Source organism: Dermacentor albipictus, chromosome 10, assembly GCF_038994185.2.
Source record: "Dermacentor albipictus isolate Rhodes 1998 colony chromosome 10, USDA_Dalb.pri_finalv2, whole genome shotgun sequence".
Classification (NCBI taxonomy): domain Eukaryota; kingdom Metazoa; phylum Arthropoda; class Arachnida; order Ixodida; family Ixodidae; genus Dermacentor; species Dermacentor albipictus.
The window spans coordinates 93,947,620-93,962,938 of NC_091830.1; the positions used below are offsets into that span (position 1 = coordinate 93,947,620).

The window sequence follows — 15,319 nt, forward strand, 5'->3', positions numbered from 1 at the left end:
GTCAAGAAATTCGTGAGTGAGATATGTGATTATTGCATCGTTGTCTGCTCTGTTGAATGCAAGAACGTGCTTTATAGGGCCGTGGTGTCGTACAAGACCAGGTAGAGGCAGTGTGCATAGGACTAATTTATGATCGGATATGCCGTCTAAGATTTCGGTGGATGTCTGGTCGTTCAGGAAATGGTCACTAACAAGAACAACGTCTAGAATAGAACTGGAATTGCCCTGGGTACGTGTGGGGACGCGTACGAGTTGCTTGAGGTTAAAGTTGAACAATATATCCAATATGGCGTCATTCGCAGCACCTTGCACTTTTTTGGACGACCATTCCATTTCAGGCAAGTTAAAATCACCAGCCACGATTATTTTGCCGTTCGTCATGTGATCATGCATATAATCAAGAAGATGTTCAAGATAACTTGTCTCAGCGTTAGGTGGTCTGTAAATGGCGCCTACAAATATGCAGCCTTTCTGCAGCTGTACTTTGCACCACACCGCCTCAATTTCTGGCTTATCTGGTAAAACGGTGTGCCGTAGTTCTTTCTTAAAGAAAAGTGCGACACCCCCGCCTCTAGTGCCCCTATCTCTGCGCACAATCACATATCCCGGTGGCAAGACTTCATGGTCTAAGATATCCGAGTGAAGCCATGTTTCTGTGACAGCAATAATGTCAGGTTTAATTTCTAAAACAAGAGCTTCGAATTGGTCTATTTTATTTGCAAGACTTCGTGCGTTCACATTCAATAGCGTTACTTCCGTCGACTTCGAGTGACTCTCTTTTGTAAGGCGTCCTTTTCTTCGTTTTTTTGGACTGCAACTAAATCTTCATGGTCACTATCCCAAGCAAAAAGTTGACCATTTATACGCACTTTATCGTGGACTAGCGACACCCTTTCCTGCCTACCCCGGTGTTCTTTCGTTCGATCCCACAACTTCTTTCTTATTTCTCGAATACTACGAGAAAAATCTTCACCGATATAGAAACCTGAGCTAACCTGAGATAACCAAGTTTGAAATCGCCGCCCGCGACACCATCGCCGATTGCGCCCAAAGCGCGCAGATTCGAACGTGCACGGTCGCTCGCTGTTTCGCAAGCCCGCAAGCGTTCGAGCGCGTGCCAGTGGTGGTAGCATTTCCACGACGCCGAACGTGGCCTGATCACTTCGCAAGTGTGGTGCACAGTATTTCCGTGACACTCAGTGCTACAATTACCTCGAAAACACGATACACCGAGACAAACCCGTGAATATTCGAAATTTTTGCAAAAATTCGAAGGTGAAACAAGCGCCACTGTTCGCTGTCAAAACGCACACTCTAAGAAAAAAAGAGAGTAAAAAGTGAGTCACAGCAACTTGACTCTCTTTTTTCATCCGAAGACCCACTTTTGCGCGAGTAGAGTCAGAAAGAAGAGTCAACATTCCCGCATGGGTCGTTTGACTCTCAATAGCACGCTAAGAGTCATGGAAGATCGCCATTCCTCTGATATTCGAGATGAGTCTGGCGAGAGAAAGATTTTAATGCAGGAGAATAAATACCAGATAAACTCTTCTGTTTTAGGCAGGCCCTCGGGTTCCTGTCCTGGTTGTAATGCCGTGTATCATTCTTTCATCCTTGTCATGTTCTGCAATTACTTCGAACTCTATATATTGATTTTCCTTGACCATGTTTGTTGATACCTCACACGCTTAAGCGATAGCTGGATTCTATGATAAGGAAGACTTGGATTTGTCACACTGGTTCTGACCATAAGTAAATCTAAAAAAAAGTATTGGCTACTAAAGAGAGCACAGCAAAGAGATAAGTTCAGTAGGTGCAGTCAAAAGTGTCGATTGTAAATGTAATTCCGCGACTTAAACTAAATTTTGAAGATTTAAGTTCCAAAATCAATATCTTGTTATGAGGCGCACGGTAATGGAAAGCTGCAGATTTATTTTCAGCAGCTCGGGTTATTTAACGTGTACGGAATGCACGGTATACGCGCGTTTTCGCATTCTGCCCCCGTTGGAATGCGACTGCCGCGGTTGTGATTGGACCCGTCACCTCGAGCTCAGCAGCGCAACACCAAAGCCACCGGGCTACTGTGCGTTGCGTTCCGCGGCCAGAAACAAATATTAACGTACGCAACACTGCTTTGGAACCCCCTAGAAATATAAAAACAAAAGTACAGCAGTTTCGCCCCAATGCTGCATGAACCACTGCACGAACTACTGCTGGAACCAATGTTCGTTGTTTCATCGGCTGAATAAACTGCAGTAAACATTCGCTTACTCCTTAAATTAGGAAGCACTGGGTCACGCGCGTACGTGCATACAACAACAGATCTGACTCAATGACGGCGAACACTCGCTGTCACTGCGTTGGCGTGACGAAGGGCGCGAACAGAGCGGACCGAACGCTTCTGCTGCCTCTTCCGTCAAAGCGTCTCCGCAAAATTGCGCTATCTGAGCACACCCTTACCTCCCCCCCCACCCCACTCCCAGCTTTGCATCCATCGGAAATTATCTCCAAAACAGAGCGAGGGTGGCGCAAGACCGCGCTATAGCAACGGCTAGAGGAGGAGAAGCGCGCTAAACTAGCGCCTCCCTCTCCCGGCTTGCGCTCGTTTTATCACGTGACCTCCTTAGATACTTGACTTGGGGCGCCCATCCAGCCCAGCTCAGCCTCGAACACTTCCTTTAACGCGCACAGTCAACGGCGCGGGATGGGATCTTATCGCAGTTGACTTTATACGTAAGCTCGCGGTAAAACCGACAGATATATTTCGATGGTTCTGCCCATATAACTGCTATCGCAAAATTCGCAATAAACAGAAAATTTTACTGAGGACCAACAACGCTGCTTCTCCACGTCGTGATACAGCGGTGAACGATATTTCGGGAAAATGTGTTGCTAAATCTCCGTCAAACACTACGCTCGCATTTGGTGATCGCGGCACACAGTCGCAAGAACTTGTGGAGGAAATACCGGAGTTCTGGCAGCTTCAGGTGCACTAGATCATTCAGCAACATGGGCGGCTTTGTAGTTCTACCTCACATCAGAGCAAACTGCACTAGACAGAAATCAAGGGCAGCCGCACCGTTATATCTAAGGAAATTAAGGACAATTACGCCGCGTCTTCACACTTCGAGCATGCTCCGACAGCCCACCGATAGATATTTCAAACGCAACCACGCTCGGACGAGCAAATTTTGCTTCTGCCAAGTGAACGTAGCGGGTATTTCAACACGCGTTTAAATTCATGGCTGTTTCATTCGTGAACATTACTTAAGTGACGTAAAATTATCAGTGAGCAAAACAGTTTTTATTTCAACGTGAGGAAACAAAACCGAAACTAGCGCAACTGTTTTGCTCAGTTGTGCAGCTACAAAATGATCCAAAGCCGAAGCCGTCAATAGCATGACGCCATTTTAAGGTTGCGCTGCATTGTCGTTGAGTGGTTCTGAAATCGCTGCGCTAGGGGCGACTGCAACCAAGCGTTGCGGCAAGTTACGGTGGGAGCTTCTGTCCGTGCTGTGTGATTGCGACGAGGGGACCGCCGCCAGCAGCAGCGTATCGCCGATTTCGTCTTTGCTGACATCGAGCAAGTGCGCTCGCCGGAAGCGCCCGAAGTGCTGCGGTTTGCACTGCATCTTTCATTGTGATATGGGAGATCGCAACGGACAGAGACGACCAGATGCATACGAACCACTACCAGCGGGGACCTGTGACCTGTGCCATATTTCTCTTAACGTCTCAGGTAAGCATATCAGCTTTTCTTCCGAGTTTACAAACGGCGCGGACTCGGCCCTTCCGGTATGGCTACATTTTGCGCCACGTTTCTCTTGGCAGTTCACAGACGTTTCTTGGGCATGCATGTTCGTATGTATGCGAAAATACTACTGGCAGACGGAAGCCTCAGGAGAGCATCTGAAATTATTGCAAAGCTGTACTGCCAGGAGAAACACCGTTCTTAACGACTCCGGTGACGAGTGGCCTGTCGCATCGAAAACTCCGTAGAATATCAAGTACTGCGTAACTTGAAGTGTAGATACAATACTAGTACCAGTGTAACTTTCGCTGGCAAAGACAGGTAGTCGAAAAGACAGCTTGTGTATTCTGAAGATTTACTAGCGCTTTAGGTATATTACCGCGAATAATAAAAACGCTACAACGCTGTATGGCAGTGTCAGGCGATGTGGCAGCACAGATATCTTAAGAGCGGTAAAGCGGCTACATGCACAAGCGAACAGACACAGCGCTTGAAAAGCGCTGAAACAGAACAAATTTTATGTGCATTTAGCTGTAAGTAGAAAACACAAAACACGTTAGCTGACAATCTAGGCCGATGTATAATGTTATTATTTTTTATGTAATCTTTATTTTCATGGTGGTAAATATTTAAAAGCATGAATTTGCTGCAACCTTTATGTAGTAAATCCTACTAGGCGCACAAAACCTGGCGGTGTTATGCACAGAACTTGTGGTATTCCTACTGGATTTTCTATTTTGGGTCCGGTGTTTTATGAAAAAGAGGGTCTTTTTATTTGTAGTCTTATGTTAGTGCAGATATTTGGCAAGCAGAAATCAATTGATTGCAAGGTGATACCTCCTGGTGAGCTACATATAAACCCAAGTTTATCCTGTCTTGGCTATTGTAATGTGCATATAACAATATTAAGTATATACTGCTGTAGTTGGCTTAGTCGCTGTCGCGTATTTTGTAAAAGTAGAAGGCTATGATTATTTTACTGTTTTCATGCAGAAATACCTTTCTTTGTTGTACCAAGAAACGCTCACAGCATTAAATGAAATGAAGTGTGATGTATTATTCTACTAATTTAATAAAGGAAATTTCGTCTGCACTGCATCAGAGATTAGTTTACTTTCTTTTACTAAACAATGCGTTATCTCCTTTGCTACTGCTGTTCTGTGTATTTTGTAATTTTGAAATGTACTTTATTTTAGGTATTCAAGAAATGCCAACATCCAGAAGAAGACGCCATCTTATCCAGCACGTTATGGGTGAGACAGATCGTAGCAGGGACATTCGCATATCTCATTAGCATATGATGCTATTTGTTGTAATTTTTGTGTCCACTTTCCTGGCCTTTATTCATTTCAGCATTATTGTGCAAAGGGTAATACTTTTACATCGAGATAGAGTAATTGTCCAAAGGAGAGACATAGCTGGAGGAGACGGCACACATGAGCCTCCTTTGTCCGTATCTGTATGTTGCGCAGTTACTCTGTGATTGTCTACCAAGAAGCCCAAGTTGTTCATCAGCTACATTTACTAATTCTCCGTTATTACAATTTCATTGATACAACATTGAAAGTACAGAGGTACACAGGAAGACAGAGACTTGAAATGATGCAGAGCCGTAGAACAAGGAGCATCGCTGGAGCCCATGTTTCGACAAAGAGAAGGAGATAAGTTTTCTTGTCAAAACATTAGCTCCAGTAAAATTTCTTGTTCTATCACTATTTATGGTTAAAAGACAGCATTATAGCTCTTGCTGAAGTATTATGCATTATGGAATAAAAATTAGCAGGGTTAAATGTCAGGAATGTGATATTTCTCGTGTATTTTAATGCTACAGCGAAAGCCAGAAAAACAAGATGTAGAGAACCACGCTGTTATTTGTCACTACCCAGTTTGGCCAGCTTCATCAGAGCGTGCACTTTGTTGCATTATCGACCACTGGAATTCATTAATTGAATTGCTTCGTGATTACTTATATTTAGAGATGCTGAACTTGTTTTAATGCAGCTTAACATAGTGCGTGTAAAAAATATACAATGACATTTTAAGAGGCCTGCAGTTGACTAGCAGATCACTTGATGGTATGAGCTCAGGTTTCCACTGAACTTCCATGCACAAATCGGATGCACATTCTTTTTTTTTCATTGCTTGGATTTTCATAAGCATAAGTACCATTTCTTCTTTGTCGACATTCTAGTTGTGTTGTAGGACCTAACTGTTTACATTTATTTGTATTGGTATCCATGTTCCACAGACAGCTTAATTTTTCTTGTAAATTGTGACATGGTAGGACTAAGAGCATTTGTGCAAATTTGCTGCAGGTACACTCTGGTGGCTCCCGCCCCTGCATCCTACCACCACTGTGTCCTGACTACGTTTACTAGGGAGTTTGAAGCCTTTGGCGGCTCCTGCCACTGCGTCCTGCCACCACCATGTCCTGACTACATCCACTAGGGAGTTGGCAGCCTTCGTGATGATGCCAAGCAGGCTGGAAGCCGACAGAACGATTAAGGTAAATACATGTGATTAAGTGGCAACTTTTTGAGTGAAGTGGCTTGTAGCCACTCAGCAATGAAAGAGTTAACTTCAAAGCAGTTTAGACTCCCTGCTATCGGTGCAGGAATGCTCAAGTCTATGCAGTTTGCCTTAGCTGCCAAAAGGCTATGTGGATTAGACGAAACGCGCTGCAAATTTTGAAACCAGTAGGAGACCTCTTGTGCAATTTTTTTTCTTGCCTAACAAAAAACTGCTTTGATAAAGCTTTAGCAATGTAAAAAGAATACGGTGTACACTCATACATGGTATTGGGCATGAATTTACTAGGACTGCCTCGATAGTAAGTATGCCGATAAACACACCAAAACTGACTTTTTTTGCTAGTTCATCCTCATCTCTGTGCACTGCTGCATAATTTATGTTCCTGAAACCAGTTTTTGCATGCAGCACAACTCCTAAATATGTGGATTACATAAATTTGCAGCTTTTGCTGTAAGCCAGATTCATGAAAATAATGTTAATTGGCCATTTTTCCATTTTTAATGACCCATAATAAACTGAGCAGTGGCTAATAAGCAGTTCTATTTTTGGTGTAAGGCCTCTTTTTATAGTCCCGAAAAATTTGGCCCCATTAATGAAGGAACCAATTTTTCTGCTATGCCTTTTATGACGCATAGATTGGTGCATTACGCAAAATCTCACTTAGTGCTTGCGCCAGTAAAAAAACTTTTTAAGTTAAGTATTTTTTGAAATTAACATTTGCGCTATATTGAAGGGCCTCCAGTTCTTAAAAAAAATTTCAAGTGGTCGTGTGCCAGGTCGGTACAGCTCGCATGGAATTGCCTACTTACACAAATAGGGAGGGCCATGCCCTCCGTGGTTCCTCAGTGGCTATGGTGTTGGGCTGCTGAGCACGAGGTCGCAGGATTGAACCCCGGCCACGGCGGCCACATTTCGAGAGGGGCTAAATGCGAAAACACCCGTGTACTTAGATTTAGGTGCACAGTAAAGAACCCCAGGTGGTCGAACTTTCCGGAGTCCTCCACTACGGCGTGGTTTTAGCAAGTAAAACCCCATAATTTAAATTTTTTTAGGGAGGGCCAAGTACACTTGACTTTATGTTAAGATACTATTATTGATCTACAAAAGACAAAATGAAACATTCCATCCTATAAACAGCTCTTCACACTCATTTACACTTTTGCACATTTTTATACCTGAAGTCTGGTGGCTTATGTCTGTTTTCATTATCTGCTATGTGCTGATGGTAAACTTCAGGTTTGCGCTATGGTGAAGAATATTGTGGTGCTTATAGATATCGACCTGTGTTTTTCAGGTTGCCTCGAAATTTTACCAAAGCCGTACCACACACTCGGGCCAGGCCTCTTGCAAAGGGCGTATAACCAGGCTCAACGCATGAGTGTCGAGTGAGTCCGGAGATCAAGGCAACCTGCTGTGCAACCAGCGTGCAACCTTTGGTGACCCCTCTACATGTTCCACCTATTTCACAGCTGCACCTCAGCTGCAACTTATCCAAACAGCATCACCAACTGTGGTCACTCATCGAACCATAGATAAATGTTAGGGTGGAGTGATTTGAAGAGACATTCTATTTGTCTCTTCAAATTCTTAGCAAATACTTGTGTTAATATAATTAATATGTGTCTTTAGTGCCTAGTTTTTAATGGTTCCTTTCTATTAGAATTCTGACTATCGATTCCTGCTATTACTATAACGTATGTCTTTATGCCCAGTTTTTCGTAGTTCTATTGTACTTGTGTACGTAATTGATAGGTTCATACTTGTTATACAGAAAGCTAAAATGCAAACTTGCAGCATTTTTTTCTTTCTTTTGATAATCTACAGCACTGCAAAGAGTCCAAGAAATGTAACCTAACGTGGGCTCTTGTGCAGGAAAAATTTAAGAGCAATATAGAGTACTTATTTCAAACACCCATTATTCTTGGAAAACTCAAGAATATAGGAGCACAAAAAAGAAAATATGAAACTAGAGAAACATGAGTTCCCCTCATAAGTCTGATAATAATGTGACTTCCTTTCACTGCAAAGATACCAGTAATATACTCGCATACAAGGTTTCAAACAAGAAAGCTATGATGCCCTTTGCATTTCTCGGTGCCTATTTGCCACACTGACGAGTGTCAAAGGCATCGTAGGTTATATGCACACATTGGTTGTGTTACACTTTTGGGTATTTCATTTCTCGAACACAAAGGTTTACAGCAGTGCTTTAAATAGCAAGTGCATTTCCTAATTTATTAGTGCAAGAGTAACAGTACAGATCATGTAAAAATTATTTTACAGACTATATGTCCATGGATGCACGCTTATGATGACATAGCAGTGACGTGGTCGTGGGATGAATGTCTTAAGATTTAAATATTGGCTTCCAGGTCTGGGTTAGTCTTCTACACTGAGTAGGCTAGGTCAGAGTCCATTTACTAGAGAAAGTGAATTAAACTAGAAATTATAAACATCAAAAGATCTTGTTTAGGACACTAATAAGACAATCAGCAAGGTTCTTTGGTTATTCATTTCCAAATTTGTGAGGATATATGTTATGACTGGTTTCAATATTGTGAGAACAAATATTTGTTTATTGTCACACTAGAGTTGGCTGCCCCCATCTGTATACAACCCCTTTACAGGCTAAAAATTCAGTGGGTTACCCTATTTACTCGCATAGTGATCGCACTTTTTCGCAAAAGAAATTGACTCAAATACAGGGGTGTGGTCATTACACTGCTTAATTTTCCCGCAAAAAGAAAAAAATATATTATCTGGCATTTACTACAGGAATACAACAGGTCAACAAATAGGCGGCTGCTGCTGTATGTAGTGCAGGACACGAAAAAAAATGGTGGCCGGCAGAGCAAGCCGAACGCGCCGAATGCATTTTTCTTCTCGTGAGTACATTTCAGTGCATTCAAACAGTTTCTTCCATATTAGTAATGAATAATATTGGCAAGTTTGCGGCAATAACATAGCCATGCCCACTTTGAGGGGACAGAAACAGATGGGCGCGCTTAGCTGCCAGTGACATAGGAACACATGCTGCGGAAACTGCGGCATTTGTCTTCACCACTATCCTAACGTGGCACGTTTCCGCTGAGGGTGGGTGAATATCTTAGCTGCGTTACAAACGTCGGCGAATGAATAGGGTACACTTCTAACCAGGCACGTACCCAGGATTTTTTTTCGGGGGGGGCCCACTACCTCCATCATCATCATCATCATCATGTTTTATGTCCACTGCAGGATGAGGGCCTCTCCCTGCGATCTCCAATTACCCCTGTCCTGCCGCCAACCGATTCTAACTAGCACGGGCGAATTTCCTAATTTCATCGCACCATCTATAGTTTTCTGCCGTCTTCTACTGCACTTCCCTTCTCTTGGTACCCATTCTGTAACCCTAATGGTCCAACGGTTATCTTACCGGCGCATTACATGACCTGCCCAGCTACATTTCTTCCTCTTGATGTCAATTAGAATATCGTCTATACCCGTTCGCTCTCTGATCCAAACCGCTCTCTTTCTCTCTCTTAACGTTATGCCTAGCAATCTTCGTTCGATCGCTCTTTGCGCGGTTCTTAACTTGATCTCAAGTCTCTGCCCCATATGTCAGCACTGGCAAAATGCGCTGAGTGCACACCTTACTTTTCAATAATAATGGTAAGCTTCCAGTAAGGTGCTGGCAATGTCTGCCGTATGCGATTCACCTTATTTTTATTCTTCTGTGAATTTCCTTCTCATGATCAGGGTTCCCTGTGAATAATTCACCTAGGTAAACGAACTCCTTCACAGTCTCTAGTGGCCAACTGGCGATCCTGATGTCTTGTTCCTTTGCCCGACTATTTATCATTATCTTCGCCTTCTGCATATTAATATTCAACCCCACTCTTACACTCTCTCAGTTAAGGTCTCCAATCATTTGTTGTAGCTCGTCTGCATTGTTGTTGAATAGAACAATGTCATCGGCAAACCGAAGGTTGCTGAGATATTTGCCGTCGATCTTTACCCCTAAGCCTTCCCAGTTTAATAGTTTGAATACTTCTAAGCACGCATTGAATAGCATTGACTCCCTGTCTGACCCCTTACTCTATAGGTATCTCCTTGCTTTTCTTGTGTAGAATTAAGGTAGCTGTAGAACCTCTGTAGACATTCTTACGCGAAGGACGAGTCAGTAAGACGAGAAACTATTTACAAATTATATTTAGAACAGCGGTTGCAGCGCTGACCGGTTAGATTCACAGCGCAAGCCTAGTTCGCTCTTCCTCCTCTTTTCTGAAGTGATAGCGCCCACGCGCCTCGTTCAAACAAACAAATACCACACGCATGTAGCAATATTTTCCAAGCTTTTTACGTGAGCGTTCTGTACTCCTTGATTACGTAGTGCCTCTATGACTGCTGGTATCTCTACTGAATCAAATGCCTTTTCGTAATCTATATAAGCCACGTAAAAAGGCTTATTGTACTCTGCGGATTTCGCAATAACCTGAGTGATGACATGAATGTGATCCATTGTAAAGTATCTCTGCCTGAAGCTAGCCTCTTCCCTTGGTTGACAAAATCCAGTGTTGCCCTTATTCTATTGGAGATTATTTTGGAAAATATTTTATATAATACTGGGAGCAAGCTAATGGTCCTATAATTTTTCAATTCGTTAACGTCTCTTTTTTTGTTGATTAGTATAATATCTGCATTCTTCCAGTTTTCTGGGACCCTTGCAGTCGATAGACACTTCGTATAAAGAGCCGCCAGTTTTCCAAGCATTATGTCTCCTCCATCTTTGATTAAATCCACTTTTATTCCACATTCTCTTCCCGCTCTCCACCGTTTCATTTCTTGCAGGGCCCTTCTGACCTCATCGCTAGTTATAGGAGAGTTTCTATATCCTGTTCATTACTGTTTCTAAGTGAGGTATCGTGTCTTCTCTGAGTACTGTATACAGGTCAGCTTAGAATATTTCCGCTCTTTTTACTATATCTTCGGGATTGCTGATGATGTTATATTTTAGTGTATACATCATGGTTTGTCCCAAGCCAGGTTTCTTTTTTACTGATTTCAGGCTGTGTTCATTTTTTTACGGCTTCTTCAGTCTTTAACATGTTATAGTTTCGAATATCAGTTATTTTCGCCTTGTTGATCAGTTTTGACAGTTCCGCGAATTGCGTAACGCTGTGCGGCCGCCAGTCGCACACAAACGCGTAGAGCGCAGGACTCTGCGATTCTAGACGTACTGCGCTCACTGCGAAAGGTTAGATGAGCACCCACATAAGCACAGCAGAGAAGTGGCTATACGTGAGGTGGTTCGACCGATAACTGTAGAAGCGTCATTCAAAGCAAGTAATTATTCTCCACTTCCGGCAGCGTTTTCTCTACTTCCTCTTTAAATAAAAAGATGTTGATCCATAAATATTCTCATAAATAACGGTTAGCATTTTTATTATTCGATTTTCCTTGCAGTTTGTTTGTCGCCCTGGCTCTCTCCCTTAGTAGATCGCTTATTTCTCAACTCCTTGCGATTTTTGTTTCCAGTTGCCAGTTTTGCACGAAAAGTGCTATAAAATTAGGGAAAAACAGACGAGGTAACGGGCGACAGTCATCTTGCTTATTGGTTTAAGGGTTATCGCAGGGTTTCATGATGGACGCACTTTCACATTATTTTATTTCCCATCTTATCTAAACCATATCACGTGTATATGGTTGCGGGCATCTGTCAGCCTCGCGGTGAGCCGTAACTCAAGGAAATAATGAAGCAAAGGGAAAAGTTAAACGCAATTGGCGTTTACTCCGGCCGGATCGGATCGGAAAACATTTATTGGGCTCTAGAAAAGATCTTCGCGGCCTCAGACGGCGTCTTCCATCTTCTGATGGATTCTTCTGTCTCCGGCCGCAACTCGTTCCACGAGAGTACAGACCAGCTCAGTAACAGCCGCATCCCTCTCCTGGTCCCACGATCAGCCTAAACAAAGAAGGTTGAACTAACAAAAGCAACAGCTATGCGCGTGACGGCTGAATAGATGGTGACAACTGAACGCATATCTAGTTAATCGCACGGGTGCGGAATCTGTGAGAAAACTGTCCTTCACATTACAAGAGATGCAGAGAACTACCGCCATCTAAAAGGAGTGAAAAGGCAGCATAATGCTGACTGATTAATAGCTGCCAAGTCTCAGCATTGATCTGGTGGCGCTTTAGGAATTTGTGAGGAGTGGTGGCGTGGGTGGGGAGGGGGGGGGGGGGTATGCCACTTAATTTCGGGGGGGGGCCCGGGCCCCCCCGGGCCCCCCCCTGGGTACGTGCCTGCTTCTAACGTATCAGTGTAAACGTGGCTGCTATCATTGCCGCTCGTATTTGTTGCGTGCCCACAAGTGCACATGAGAAGAATCGAAAGACGCCTTTTTTGTTGTTTTTGTTGACCACAACCATTATAAAGCCTACATATAATAAAGGAAAGTTTGGTTGTAGCTTTTTTTGTCGTAGAAGTGCGGAAAGTGATGAAAGCAATGAAATGGGGCATCTGCTTAAGAAAGTTTTTTGCGTGCAGACTGCTTGGTTTGTCTTGAAGAGTCGTTCGCATAGCAGTCGACAGACGGTAAGCGCGATCATTATTAGCTAGATTTGGCACATGACACATGGAAGCGGCAAGTTTGGGGTGAAATCATTACGTGGGAAATAAAAAAAATCGAATTAAAACGACAAAATTTAGGGGTGCGATCATTACGCGAGTGCAATCATTATGCGAGTAAATACGGCAATAGGCTGTTTTTGGTTTTGTGCACTCTATGTTAAGGGATGCAAATGGTGACATACAACAGAATGCAAAAATGACTAATGAATTCAAGCAGGACATGGGGCTTTTTAGGCAGATGCGTGCGTGTGCTATTTATAAAGCTCGCCATGGTATGCCTGAAGGCATTTTCTAACACTTTGGTAGAATACACTGACACCGACTTATTAACTCCTCGAAACAACTTCTTTATATATTTGTACTAGAGATTTGAATATACTGTCATTCATAAAGTGTTATATTAGATTTGAATTGTCATTTATTTTTGTGTAGCTGCTGTTTTTAGAGCGCAGCTCTTTGGCGTCCGTTCCTGGGTTTCGCGTCGTCGTCGGCGTTGTCGTCGTCGGCGTCGGCCTCGTAACCAGCTCCGCCCCCCTTCGCTGGAGTGGGAGACGAAGGACGCGAGCCGCGAATGGCGGAGACCAATGAGAGCGGCCCCTTCAGTGACGTGCGCGCGCGATGCTGGTGTCATGCGGACCCTCCTTACGGCTCGATGCGCACTCGTGTCTGGTCTCAGCCGATCCGCTCGTTTCGTACTATCGTCTGCTCGCGCCACAGCTCTCGCCCGCGCCTGTTTCGTTCTGTTGGGTCGGTCTCGTTCGCGCTTGTTTTGGTTGTTATTGTGTGAGATTGTTTCTTAATCTGATTGTATGCGCTATGCGAATTGTATAGTACTTTCTGGAAGCCATGCGGCACCAGCGATCACACTGGAACCTTTGACGAGTCATGTATAAACGCCGGCTCGCATGATCCGCAGATCAGATTTTCGACCATTACCGACTCTGCTACATGTCTCTCTCAAATTCTTTGCTTCAAAATATCGCGAAATGGAAACACGTATAGAGCTGCGCTCAAATTTCGCATTAGGGAGTATCGTAATCGTCGGATAATTTTTTTAGTTATGTCCTACACAGTGGCAAAATATTTTCGGGGGCACTTTCCTGTGTAAAAAATTTTCAGAAATAGCTTTATGCTGTATCTTATTTAGCTATTCGTATACTGCAAAGTGGTGATACCTATACAAACGGCTTGTACAATTACTGGAACTATGCAAAAATATATTAGGCCACATTAAATAATTTTACAGATTGCAATTTCATTTAGATATCAGCATCTGCATATCTTGAAGAGTACGTATGCCAAATTTCGTTAGTATAGGACAACTATAAGTGCATAAGGTTATTCTCATGCTATTGTGAGAAAATGTTTTTGAAGTATATTCAATAGCTTTTTTCACAATAGCATGAGAAGTATGCAAGATTAGTAGGCAGGCCTCTCTGTCTGCCTACTAATCTTGCATACTTCTAGTAACTTTACATGCTGTTTGAATAGACATCGGTACTTTGTAGTCTACGAAGAGCTGAGGTAGCTACAGCACACTGCTTTTTGTGAAAATTTAGTACACAAGAAAGTGCCCGCAAAGATCAGTGTATTTTCCCATTGTGTAGGACATAACTCAAGAAGCAGCTAAAGAAATACTAATGACATATATGAAATCTGCATGAAAAACTCTACAATTTGCTCTCTTTCAAAGCCTCTAGTACGAATAATAAGACTGTTTCGATTAATATTCAATCAGCAAAACATGCCCCTTGCTATGGTGACCTACAACGTAGAAACGCAAATTGAATGCAAGTCTTTTTGTTAAAGCGACTCTGGGCTGTCTTCCCAAGGGCTTCTGTTAAACACTGAAATTTCCTGCATTTACCAGAAGTGCAATACTAAAATGTTTGTGGATGTGCAATTGGTATTGGCAAACTAACAGAAAAAACAGTTCTGTGAAATGAAGAATTGGCTATAACTTTGTTCGACATTTACATTTTGACTCCATATCTTTGTTTTGTGCTTTGTACTGAGTGTTTCAGCAGTGACTGCCGCTAAAAATTGAACATAACTGCTTCATGACAATGCGACAATTTTCGCTAACAGAAATTTATAGCAGTGGCAGGCATTATAATTACAGTACTCAATAACGTCTAGTTTGTAAGAACTCAGACTAGCACCAGTTCCGAGATACACAACCCAAAAAGACATGACAGGTTTATCTTCCACACAGAATTGTCCCATAAGGCTTACAAAATGTTTTGTGGCTAAGTAATATCTGCAACAGCAAAGCATGTTCCACCAAGTATGGCGATAAATATTTCAGAGCTGTCAGGTCTGAGGACTCCTACAAACTAACAATACCTTCAGCACTGACTAGCCGCAATAATAGGATGTCAGCCATTTTGCTGAAATTAATAAAACTTCAATAATTGTGATCTTGT

At 42.9% G+C, this 15,319-nt stretch overlaps 1 long non-coding RNA gene across 1 annotated transcript; it reads left to right on the forward strand.

The window, feature by feature from the left end:
• The first annotated feature begins 3,464 nt into the window (after nt 1–3,464).
• Nucleotides 3,465–7,940, forward strand: LOC139050782 (uncharacterized). Its single transcript, XR_011509076.1, has 4 exons — nt 3,465–3,736; nt 4,945–5,001; nt 6,064–6,254; nt 7,575–7,940. It is a non-coding gene; the product is annotated as an uncharacterized lncRNA (long non-coding RNA).
• The last annotated feature ends 7,379 nt before the right edge of the window (nt 7,941–15,319 follow it).